The following is a 12,905-nucleotide window of genomic DNA, read 5'->3' as shown; positions in this document are numbered from 1 at the left end:
ACCTCTCATTCTATTGTGGGCAGAGGATGAAGGGAATGAGGTGACCTCTCTCGATTTTCCTTTCTTAATAATATAAGCAATCAGAATACACAGATGAGATCTGTTGTAGATAGACTTTTGAAATATGCTCAGAGACAAGAGGAAGATAAGATATGGCCTGCTATGCTAGTGAAGGTCTTTCTTCTCCCTAAGATTTCTGCTGTCAGATATGAACATTTTGAAACAAAAGCTGGTTTTTTTGGTAAGACTGCATAAGAGTCAGCTGCACCAAGTCCTTCAGTCATTGTGTAAGGTGTTTGTTGAAGCCAGTTCAGTGATAAATTCAGAAGATGGGGTAAGCGACAGTGAGAACTAAATTGTCCCCAAAAAGACCCATGGCCTTGTTTGGTGAAAATGCAGAATAGGAATTAATTTATATTATGATTGTAATGAGTTAACAACTTAATTTTACCATAACTTTTCTATGATTAAAGCAGAAGTGTAATGATACATCTGACATTTAAGATTCAAGACTGTGATTATGTGTTATAGATGTCTTCTTTACTATTGCAGCCTATACAGAAATAATTTCAGCAACAATTTTTTTTCCGAAGTTTCGCACTAAATTTTTTTGTTTCTTTTTCTGAATGAGTATATTTGTTCAAGCTGTTACAAATACTGTTTAACAAGTGAGTTAGTTTCAAGTGCAAGTAAGCAATTTTTTAAATCTTTTTAGCTAAGTTCTCTCTATATAGTCTATTATGTTAATTAATGAACATATGAAAAGATGTTAAAGTCAGTATTTTATACCTGTTTTCTCTAACTTATCTACATAATTCTCTTCATTTTAAAGCCTTAAAACCAGCAGATGGTATTGTATGCTCTTATTGTATGTATGTTTTAAACTACAGTTTCTTTGGGGACTGTAACATTTTGCATTTGAGTGGTTAAACTGAAGTTTAGTCAATTTGTAAGAAAATTAGTGTTCATGTATGTGTCAGCCTCACCCTTGTGAAGCAAGAGTTATGTACCAGAAAATAGGGAGAACTCAGCAAAGTGCCCAATTGTGAGCAGCAGTGATGTGTTCATGGGTACTTCAGCATTCCCTGCTTATTTAATTGTAGGTGGATTTTGCCAAGGTAGAGTGTAGGAGAAACTAGAAGTTCAAAATGTCCAATCTTCAGCTAAATGCATAGCATATTATGAGCTTCACACAATTCAGGGGACCTTTTTTTCCCTAGTAAATATCTAGGAAAAAGGTGGGAATTGCATTTTCTTGAAGTGGTTGTTTTCATGGAGCTGAACATAGATTTTTAATAGACATATAACAAAAGTCTTTTCTGTACTCATTGATAATGAATCTATGAAAACCCCACAAGTGTAGTAGTGGAGACTAGGCAATAGGGAAAAAGTGAGTGAAGCTGTGATGCTGTAGTGCAATGTATTAAAAAATTATTACCAGATTAGAAATGTGTACTTACAAGTCTCAGGATAATCCACTCAAACACATGTAAGAGTATTGAAGACACAGCTAGTGTAATTTATCTTTCGATTTCCAACATAATATAAATATAAATTCAGATTGTAAACATGGATGGACATTTAGGAATTTTCTTTCCTTGGCCTGTGAAAGTTCCTTATGCTGTGGATAAATTCCATATGTGTTGCTGAAACGTGTGTTGAACTTCAGCCAGTACTTTAAGATTATGTTGAAGAAAATATTTCTAAAAGGTTTCAGATGAAGAATAGTACTTGAGAATGTACAGAGGGCAGGAAGGTTGATTGGTAGGTCCGAGGATCAATACCAGAAGTGGGTTTTTTTGGGGGATTTACTTTGACATTTGTTTTCATTGTGCAGTGTAATCCCCAGAAGCCAAAACCACTCCTGTTATAAAATGTCCCTGTAGACAATAAGTGAAAATCTCACTTGCAGACCAATTTCTACTAGAATCAGAGCCTCTTAACTTTTTTCCCCTTTGTCATAATTGGTGAGTTGTCAGAAGTAGTGGGTTGACAGAAATCCTGCAGTGTTCTGTGCTGTGTTGATCTAACAACATATGATATGAAAAAAGATGTAGTGGGCAAAGCATTATCAGCAAAACTGTTCTATGCAGTTGTTGTATCCTTTCTTTTGACTAGTGTGTTTCATTATATGAGTAAGTATAAAAGAACATAATTTTTATTGTTAGAAATAGCACAATCTATTAATTTTGGGATTTTATGTAAACACACAGTATAATAGAATATTATGTATAATTTTTAATACACTTTTTGCATTATTACAAAGACTTGTAGGGCATCTCATATCAGTCAGTCTGAATACTGACTTCCTCATTTTTCTCAGTTTCTACAGTTAAGTCAGAATCTTAATATTTTTCAGTATTGTCTATGTAATGTTAATTTCCTGGCTTTAGTACCCAGGAGTAAAACCTGGACTTCCTGATTTGCAGTTACTTAGAAACTTGCAACTATTGACAAGTACTTTATGTTTAAATTAAATCAGTTATTGCTACTATGTGCTTTAATATGGTCTTTTAGTTGAAAAGGGCATGTATGGCAAGGCACTGGAAGAGAATGTTGTTGTTGGAAAAAACAAAACTGCAACAATAGGAAACAGAAAAAAATTAATGTGATACAACTTTCTGTTCTCCCCCTCAGTATGTAATAACTCACGCATGCAGGACTCCTGTAGTCTCCAGGGGGCAATTGCATTCCCGTGCTTCAAAAGAAATAGTTCAGTTAAACCAACTCTCCCTACCCAGCAATAATTACCACAGGTTTACACTGAGATATAGTTGCAAAAGGTTAGTCAGTAGGGCATCTGCAAATCAAGTTATATGTCAACTCTACATCAATAACCTCATTATATTAGATGTTAGTATTTCAGCACATGACTGTCCAATATAGCATTCCACATATAGCTCATTTTTAGCTTTTACATTGAGTTACAGCTCATCTAATATGTTACTAAATTATGTATTTAAACACTCTATATGACATAAATAATAATCAATGACAAAAGCAATGATTTAGATTGAAATTCTACAAAGTGAAACTGCAATAAAATGTCTGAACCTATTTGTGTAGCTGCTTTCAATATAAGATGAATATAGGATGTTTAACCCTCTAATATAAGAGAAGTGTAATGGCAATTAGTATTAGCACAGATTTTCCAATTTAGGCATTGTTTAAAAATGTTACCTATAGATTTATAGTGAAAGCTGTTTTCCCTGTATATAAAGAGCCAAAAAAGGTAAATATATTCTAAAAGTACAACCAATTACCTAACTTCTGTGCAAACTCCCTCCATATACTTCCTTATATTTGTAGCTTACCACAAGCTATAACATTTTTGCTGAAAGCTTGATAGGCTGGATGAAAATATAAAAAAAGTTTTCAAAAACCTTCTTGTGGTCTGCATCAAGCTCAGATTTCTGCCTAGTTCTGTAATTTGGTTTTGAATTTACCTGCTTAGTAATCAGTGAGAGCTGCTGCTGCTGTTTGTCACTCTCCATGGATAATTTTCAAGTCTGGTACTAATACATTTGGTCAGCAAGAAAAGTTCTGCCTGAGTAAGTCTAAGTAGAACTATTTTGATTGGTTGTTAATTGGTTATTGCCAGATTTATACTTATCTGTCATTATGAGTATTCTGTAGTAGCCTTGTGCATTATTACTTATAGACTGTCTTGTGTACAGACTGGAAAGAGAAGGAAAGCAGAACAGCTTCATATATAGTCTTGTCCTACCTTGGAAATGATTATTATTAATTGTAGCCCCCTCTTTGCTCTGAGAAGGTTTTTTGTGAGAGATGAAAAATCTCTCAGTAGAAAAATCCAGGGCCACATATCATTGTGACGTAAAAAAAAAAAAAATTAAAAAATATTGGTGTTAAATTAAGAACTTCCAAACTTGACAAAAAAAGCTTTATGAATAGATCTTAGAGCATCTTGAAGAATAGACTTGTCAGTAGTATATTGAATGAAACTGAGGCATAAGAAATAAAGGTTGTGTGCAAAGTGTCCCAGATGGGTGATGGAACAATTAAGGAGCACTGACTTTGTCTGTCCAATATTCCCTTTACTTGTCTGAACTGTTGACTTGGAATATTTTACTCATGATACTAAAAATGTTGCTAATGAATTGTTACTGATTGGGGTACTTAGTGCAGGTGAAGTTGATGCAGTTTTTAGTCCAGTGAGAGATCAAAAGTTTGTGTTTAGAACACGAAAGACAAGGGAAACCACATACCATATTAGTGATTTTGCAATTTAGTAATCTCTTGATTCTCAGAGGATGGTGAATAATAGCTGCTCATGAAGCAATAGAAGAGTACTGATACTTGCAGTTTAGAGGCAGATGTCTTTTAAAGCAGAATTGTCAAGATAATCAGATAATTCAAAAACAAACACTGCAGTATTAAATTTTATAGAAGGTTTTTCTTTCAAGTTACAGCTAGGATCCTTAACAAGCTTTTCTTTGATCCATTACTTCTGTTTATATTTTTCCATTTATCCTTTTCCTTGGGAAAGTCTGTTTAGCTTTCTGCATCTGACAAAGATTCCTCTACAAACACCTTGGGGAAGGCTTGACAGATTTGGGATATTGTTGAATACCAATCTTTTCACTAAATAAATGTTTTAATACAATTAGAGCTTTTTTCATATGACACCTATAAAAATTATAAATAGGGAAAAAATGAACTTATTTTAAAGTATTAGTCCAATATAGAGAAGCTATAAAAATGTTAACTTTGAACCTGAATAGTCACAACTATGCACAGAACACAGATTTTTTTCATATATCCTTTTAAAAAATACATTTTGAGTTACTCTTTGTATTTCTATGACATTTTAGTGACATGAATTAGAAATGCTTTTTCTGATTCATTTGTTCTTTAGTGGAGTAAAGTTTTATTGAGCAGTATTATTTGGCATTATTAGGTAGTTACGTTTCTTTTCACAGTTGCATATTGGCATAATGAAAGAAGCATTTTACACCTCCTCTTTAGCTGTCACATACCTTTGTCATATTGAGAACTACCATAATTTAGCCATCTAGAAGTTCCTTCAGAGATAAAAGCCAGGTGTTTGTGATCCCCTCCTCCTCTTTGTTTTTTTAAACTTCAAAGGGACATTATAACAATGTGAATAGTGTGTCACATGAGTGCTATAGTCTCTTCATTTTGAAGAAAGAATTTTGTGTGTTCCTGCATGTGGGGTGAATTCCTGGCTTTACTGAAGTTAATGCAATTTTTGCCACTGCCTTGTCAGACAAAGATTTCTCACATGAAGAAAAAATAATTAAAAAAACCCTGTACAGACAAAAAATAAACTTAAAAGGTCATTGAGAAAGCAGATCTCAAGTAAAAATGGAAACAGTCCATTGTCATTCATCATTTACATCTGATCTGTTGATGGGAATTGTAATTTGTGAGAAAGTCCTTCAGCTGTAAGGCTTGTCAAAATTGGCTTTTCTGTCTGGGTGTTCTTTTATAAGAACATTTGGCTGCCAAGTCCTAGCAAATATAATTATTTCTCTTAATACAGACATTAGAAAAGATTGCTCAGAGGTTGCTGTCTGGCTCTTGTGCTTTCAACATAGGCTTTGATCTTTTATACACGATGGCTTTGTTAACCTTTTTCTTATGAAACTGATAAACACTGAAATAATTAGTGTCATAAGCAGGATAACTAGCAACTTGAACTCCTCTTTGGTCTCTTTTTTTCTCAGTTTGAAGTAAGTGCATCACAAGAATACTAAAAATCTATCCTATAAAACATTACCTAGTAGATTCCTGCATTGAAACCTTTGCTGTGAAGACATTAAATGGATACCTGGATGAAGGTATCCTAAATCTATTGTGGTGGATATGAATTATGAGCTATGCTTAGCTGGCTAACATAAGCTAACTTGTGTATTGTCTGGTGGGCAGTGACAGGATGTGAGGGAATGGCCAGGGAAGTTTAAGTTGGATACTAGTAAAAGGTTCTTGGCTGGGAGCTGAACAGGCTCCCCAGGGCACTGGTCACAGCCCCAGGGCTGTCACAGTTCAAGAGGTGTTTGGACAATACTTATGGGTCCCTTCCAACTCAGCATATTTGGGATTGTGTGATTCTGTAATTGAAATGTGTAAGAAGTACCTGTTAAATTAAAACCCAAATTATCCAGTGGACAGTCAAGTGAAATAATGTATCTTGCCTCCTGAAAATGTGTCTTAAAAGGGAAAGTGTCATGTAATTGTTGTCCTGCATAGTTTCACAAATTGTAATTCCCCTGTTTTTTGTGCTGTGGTACTTGGAGAAGCCAGGACATGATAAGAGACATGTGAAGATTTTTCAAGAACATAAATGCAGTGACCATTTCTTCATTTGTTCTCTATGATATGGATAAAGCAAGTATAAACCTGTGTTATCTAACAAGGTTCTGAAGGTCCTGGTGTGTCTGATAGAATTTGTGTTCTGTTTTGTCATCTGTTTTCTTAATTTTTCCCTCTCAAATTTATTGTTCCCCAAACTAGTTCTCGAATATAAAACAGGTGGCCAGATGTTTCAAGTAGTGATTGAAAGCTAGTAAATCAGGCAGAATGTAACTATAGCATTTGTGCTTTAAAGGAAAATTTAATCAGTGATAAACTCAGTGAGTGACTAAATGTTTTTAGAAATCTTAGGATGCTAAAAAATAGCTCAGTATTTGCATGAAAATTTGAGATATTTAGCACTGAATATGTATTCACAAGGGGGGAAAAAAACCCCTTTTCCACTACCTTTTTTTAATGTAGTTTAACAAAATCTAGTCATAATATGAATATGTGAGCTATACTATGAATTCAGAAGGAATTTTACAAATTATGTAGACTACTGTTAATGTAGAAATGTGTGTGTGTTTCTGGAAAGTATCTCTACTTCACAGGATTAATATTTGAAATATGAACGAATGGAAATCTGCTTTAAGGAACATGCATTTTCTGAGATTTTTAGTCTTAGTCACATTCAGCATCCATATTGCTGTTATACGTCAATATGTGTTTAAAAAAGACAGTCAAAGGAATAAAATCTTTACAGGCATCATGAAGGCTATTTAAAGAAAATTATATTGGCTCAGAGGAAATGGATACCACTTATCATAAACTGCTTTAATAAGACCAAGCGGAAACCAGCACAATTAAACAGCAGGATAAAGGAAGCTATCAAAAAACAAAAACAAAACCAACTTTCTCAAAACTGAAATTTGTCTAGTTGAAAAAAACAGAATCATAAAACCTGACAAGTAAAAAAAGGCCAAATGGGCTGAAATGCATGAAGAACAATAAGGAATAAGTAATGAAATGCACCCAAACTGGTTGTTTTCAAATGTGTCAGAAGGTGGAAGCCAGCCAGAGAATCTCTAGAGCCAAAGATAATCAAGGCATATAAAGAGTGCTTTCAGAAAATGGGGTCATGAGATCAAAAAAATGAAAGATATTTCTTGTTCTTGTGTTCAGATAAAAAGAACTTGGTAGGTTCTGCTTCTAGAGCTCCTTTTTACAGGTGAAATATTGGAAGATGTATCTCAGAGTGAGACAGCAGAAGACCCTGCACAACAATTATTAAAATTAACAATGCTGTCATCATAGGATCTGAGGATAATTCAAGTTGAAAGGTACCACCAAGTTCAAACTCTTCTTAAATGTAGGGTGAGTTTGTATTCAGGCCAAGTTCCTCCCAATACCAAGCAATTTTCATGCTAACCGTGAAATTTAAAGGTGAAATATGAGAATTTCTAACTTGCCTAAGAGCTGGACTGTGACATCTCTTTCTAAAAAGAGTTCCATATAAGTTTTGGAAAACTACCTCCTTATTGGAGGTATCCTTATTGGAAAAATCAAGAAAAATTGTTTTTTAAAAAGTAGAATTAGTGGGCATTTGACCAACTAATTTATCTATATAACATGCTGGTAGAGGAGCCCAGTGTTTTTCCAAAAAATTAAGTCATTCCTCCTCATAAGTTTACAAGTCATTTTATTTTTCAGAAGTCCCATAGGAATGGACATTGAGACTTTGTCATGTTTTTAAAATGCCTGGAAAAGACTGAATAGTTTAAAGAACTAAAGCATCATCAACTTGAAGACCAAGGATTGCTTCTTTAGTTGGGCTTCCTTGCACACTCAGGGTACTGGATAGTATCTAAAAAACAAACCCCATAAGGGAAAGTTAAAACAAAAATGCCAACTGTTATAGAATAAGAAAGACAATATGATATGAAGCTATGTAATCATGTTACTAAATGCAGTACTGATGGCTAAAATTTTAAATGTCGCTGGGAGAAGTTTAGTAAAAAAGGTTTTCTTAAGAAAAGAACATTTTGGCAAACTCAGGCTGATTTATGATGGTAGGAGGAATTCTGTGGGTTTGCATGGTTTTGACCTTAAACCTGCAAAAATATGTTGGATTTGGCAGTTTCACTTGGAATTTTGGCTTTCTTCAAGCCCAGAAGTCAAAGAAACATTTGGGATGTGAACCAAAGCCAAAGAAAAGGTTTGGATGAACCATACATTCCATAACAGCCAAGTTTCACACAGCTGTGATTTTCATTTTTCCCTTTTCTTTGTTTCTTTACACTTTTTTCTGGAGCTGCTTTTCTGTTTCCGAGTCTCAATGGATAGGAATCTCTGTATCCAGTAAAAGCCTTTTTACAGTCCATGCATAAGGAGATGAGAAGGGAAAACTGAGAAGGTTTTGTCTCTCAGTTTTGTATTACAGCAGAATTTGAACAAAAATGAAATTATAAGATGCCCTCATGTCCATTTGGGAATATTTTTTAGTGGAAGTGATAATGTTAGATACTTAGCCTTCCTTCTGTGTGTTTCAGATTATGAAATGACATAATTAAGACATCCAAAACACTGAAGGGCTTAAGAAAAGGATATATTTTTTTTATTTTTATCACTTATTAACAAGTATCTCTTAAATCTGGTCATGTAAATACCACTTTCCATGGAGTCAGACACGCCTGTGCAGTAAATGGTGCCTGTTCTGCATCTCATTTGGGTCTCGTGAAGCTGTGGGATACGATACGTTCAAGCTGCTGATCTGAGAAGTGTCTCAAATCCATGGTCTTTATATGCACATCAGACACTACGCATATGGTAAATGATAAACATACCATATGGGATTTGGGAAGTTAAGGCTATCGAATTCCTATCCCATTATTTTTTTTTTACATTGTATGGTCAAATCAAAAACATATTATTCTTCACATTATTAAGGGTTATGTTTGTGGCCCCATTTATAAGGTTACAAAACTGATCATGCTTTAAGCTTTTCTTTGGCCTAGAAATTTTCCTGGTTACACTCAGGTTGTCATTAAAAAAAAAAAAAGAAAAGAAAGGGGGTGGGTAGTGTTTGTGAAGCTTGCAGAGTCTGGCCAATTTTTGAATTACACTTTTGAAAAGTTCACATGTAACCTTAGCCAAATATTACAGCTCAAAACAGCTGAGCTTAAGGTTAACTTTGAAAACTTAGTTTTCCAGAATTTTATTGTGTGTATTGTGAAGGTGTTATCTGAAAAAAATAGTTTCAGACCTGACAGTGTGGTGACTATATGTGCACTTTCATGGCAGTTTTATTTTTTGTCTTTGCTTTGTGACTGGAACAACTTAGTATCCTCAGCTGAACTATCAAATGTTTATATAAAAAATTATAAATTTTGTACGTCTTTCACTTACTTTCAGATGGCAAAATTATTTTCTTCTTCAAAGAAAGAAGATCGAAATTAGTTATTCTGTTGAAGATTTTCCCAAAACTGTATTTTGTCAAAGAAATATGAATTTACATTAGGTTTGTAATTAATATTGGAACTCTACTATTTCTTAAGCAACAATTTACTTTCAGTTCATTAAACAGAAATTGGAAAAGCAGCTTAACCACAGTAAAATATGGCAATAGGAACCTGTGGGTAAGAGGAGAGGAACTAGAAAACAAAGCTCCTTAAAAAGTATGTCAAGAATCACAGGGAGGGAGAAAGAGATTTTGTTCTTCTTAATGCTGCATAATCAGCCTTGTGTTACTTGGAAAGCAAGAACTGTGTCCTGAATGCATCAGAGTGCAGCTCCTTTTGTGTTCTCTTCCCATGTTAAGTCAATAACTGAAATGGGTTAGGGGTAGAGACTCTTTCATGCTAAATGTCTGGTTGAAAACTGTAGTTTACTATAAACTTCCCCTCACCTGTTTTGTTGTTTTATTTTATTTTGGAGATGTGTGCAGAATGTCCCAGTAGGTTTCTGCTATAACTAAGAATAAAAAAGCTGGAATTATGTTCCTTTTGATGTCTCTCTCTCTCTTTTATTTTCTAGATTAATTTTTCATCGTGAGATGTATGCAATATGCAAGCAGCAGGAATAGGCCTGGGTAAAGCTTGTTACTTGTGGGATGTGTAGTTGTTTCTTTCCATGAAGATGTTACAGGTTTTTCTTCTAGAAGGTGTCATGTTGATGCTGAGGAATGTGTGTAAAAAATTGTATTCCCCCCCCCCTTATTTTATGTTCTTCACAGCATCCTTTTCTCCAGGGACAGGCAGCACAGAGAAGGTTCTGTCTGCATGTGGCCTTTATGTAAATTCATAAATATGTGAAATGCTTCTTCACTCCTGTACTGACACTTTGGGGGTTTGGACAGTTTGGTCCAGACGTTTAATCAGTGAGGGCACTCCCTGAAAACTGCCCAGGAAAAAAGAGTCAGACATGTCATACTCTAGCCTTGGGGGAAGTGGCATAAAAGTTTCTGGAGAGATGAAATACTAGAAATACATGGGAGCTATATGAAATATCCGGCTACCAACACAGAGAATTCTAAAATTATTTCTTTTTTATCTTATTGTAAACAATGAAAATGGCTGTTTGGGAAGGAATAGTTAGGGCACCAGTACAAACCTGCAGCTTTTGATGGTGGGCTGAATTCTGTGCAGTGTACTTAGCTAAGTCAGCAGCTGGATAGAAGGAACAGAAATGACATTATGAATTCCCACTTCATATACTGTGACCTGATCTCATCAGTTGAGCTGGGACTGAAGAACACTGTGTATAAGCTATACTTTTTCTCATTGTACTTATTAGTAAAAGCTACAATAGTATGTTAGAAAGGAGATAGAGGTGTCTGTAGGGTGGGTGAGACTGTATACCAGACCTGACTGGATTCCCTAATCTAAAAACTTTTGGACCAAAAAATTATATGCATGAGACCCACATGACTTACACCTTGGAATATCAAAAGTGAGGAAGTACAAGATGGGCTCTTGATTTTGTTTTCCAAATAGGAAATTACTCCATCTCTAGGGCTTCTCTGAATGAATCTGCTTTATCCATGGAACAGGCATGTAGTTAAATCTCATCATTTTAACTGGTTCTTTTCCTTGCCAGCCAGGGATTCAGATTATCCAGCTGTGTTCCTACTGCAAAGCACTGTTATCAGTTGTGTAATGAAACCCGGTCATGAGAACTTTATTTGACCTATCCACTATAGATGTGGCTCAAGAGTCACAGTCAGGAGACCTGTTTCACATACAGCCAAAATCTGCCTTAGGTTAAAGAAAATAAGCATGTATAAATCTTTTAAAGACAGTCAACTCAAACAAGGAAACTCTTATAACTAAAGAATTAAGCATCTCCTGCTCTCAGTGAGCATTCATTTGGACCTGAAACTTAACTGTGTTTGAACCCATTGCAATTTTCCCTTTAAAATGAACGCATAGCACTGATTTCATTGGTCCTTTAATTATGCCAAATAGAAATATCTAGGAAATGTGTTAACATGAAAAATTATCTGGTGACAACAGGAGCAGCAGTAAAACTGATCTAGAAGGAATGGTACTCTTATACAGCATTTTGGGGAGATCTGCACCAAAATAGTTGTTGAGAATTTTTTTGTAACCTGTAAGAAAGGTAAAATAAATTTTTAAATGAAATTCAGGAAAACGATCGTTTATAGAATGACTCCAAGACTGAAAAGATGTTCCATTTATTTTTGCAGGATGCTAAAATTGATACTGATTGAAGGCAGGGAAATTATCAGGCAAAAGCTATAAATGTGGAAAGGAATATGTAGGGAAGGTGTTCTTAAGCTGCAAAAGTGAAATGGAGGCACATGGTACTGCCCTGTCCCAGAACTTCTGGAGTTGTTCAGTGCCCAGGTAATGCCTAAGTAAGGAGGATCTACTTTAATTGCTCTGTGAGTACATTGAGTCTGTTGATCAATTACTTCATACATAGGTAGTAGAAGATTAATATAATAAATTTAAAACCTCTGTTTTATAACTTTCAGAATACTACCAGTTAGTGTTGTACTTTGTAAAACACTATGGGATTATGTAGGAAAATGTTTTAGAAAATCTGTGACTGCAGGAAAACCCTGAAAATATTATGCTTGAATCTTTTAAGAGTCTGTGAAATAAATTTAGTTTTCATAGAGCTTTTAAAATTTTTTCTTTAAACTTTTAAATCTGAAAAAAAGCCTTACACTTTTGTACATCAAGAAGAATTGATGTAATTTTCTGTTTTTCTCCCCCCGCCCGCACAACCATATCCTGAATGGGAAAAAAACTTCATTATGTAAATCACCAATTGCTTGTAAAATCCCAGAATAAATTGTAGACATCAAGGCCCATAATCAATCCAGCTGGTGTCTGACTTTCCAAGGAAGGAATCTGAAATGGCAGCTCAAACGACTCTGTTTCGTGAGTCATCTGAGCTGTGGTACAGAGTCTTTTGGAGAAAAATGGTTTCCTGAGATTTTCATACAATCATTACACTTCAGTAAGTCATAATGTATGTAATGATATGGTATATATACATTTTAAATTCCAGTGTTGTCAGGGAAAAATGTGCATTGCATTAGTGTAACATACTGTGATTTACAGTAGGGCACTTCTATCCACATTACTGAATGCCAGAGG

At 34.7% G+C, this 12,905-nt stretch overlaps 1 protein-coding gene across 1 annotated transcript in view; it reads left to right on the top strand.

Moving 5' to 3' along the window:
- Positions 1 to 12,905, top strand: part of ERC2 (ELKS/RAB6-interacting/CAST family member 2) — a 318,526-nt gene that overhangs the window by 180,975 nt on the left and 124,646 nt on the right. The window lies entirely within an intron of this gene.

The sequence above is a fragment of the Ammospiza caudacuta genome, chromosome 12 (assembly GCF_027887145.1).
Source record: "Ammospiza caudacuta isolate bAmmCau1 chromosome 12, bAmmCau1.pri, whole genome shotgun sequence".
In the NCBI taxonomy this organism is placed as follows: Eukaryota; Metazoa; Chordata; class Aves; order Passeriformes; family Passerellidae; genus Ammospiza; species Ammospiza caudacuta.
The sequence above is the reverse complement of the archived record's forward strand: the minus strand, read 5'-3'. Positions and strand labels throughout refer to the sequence as shown.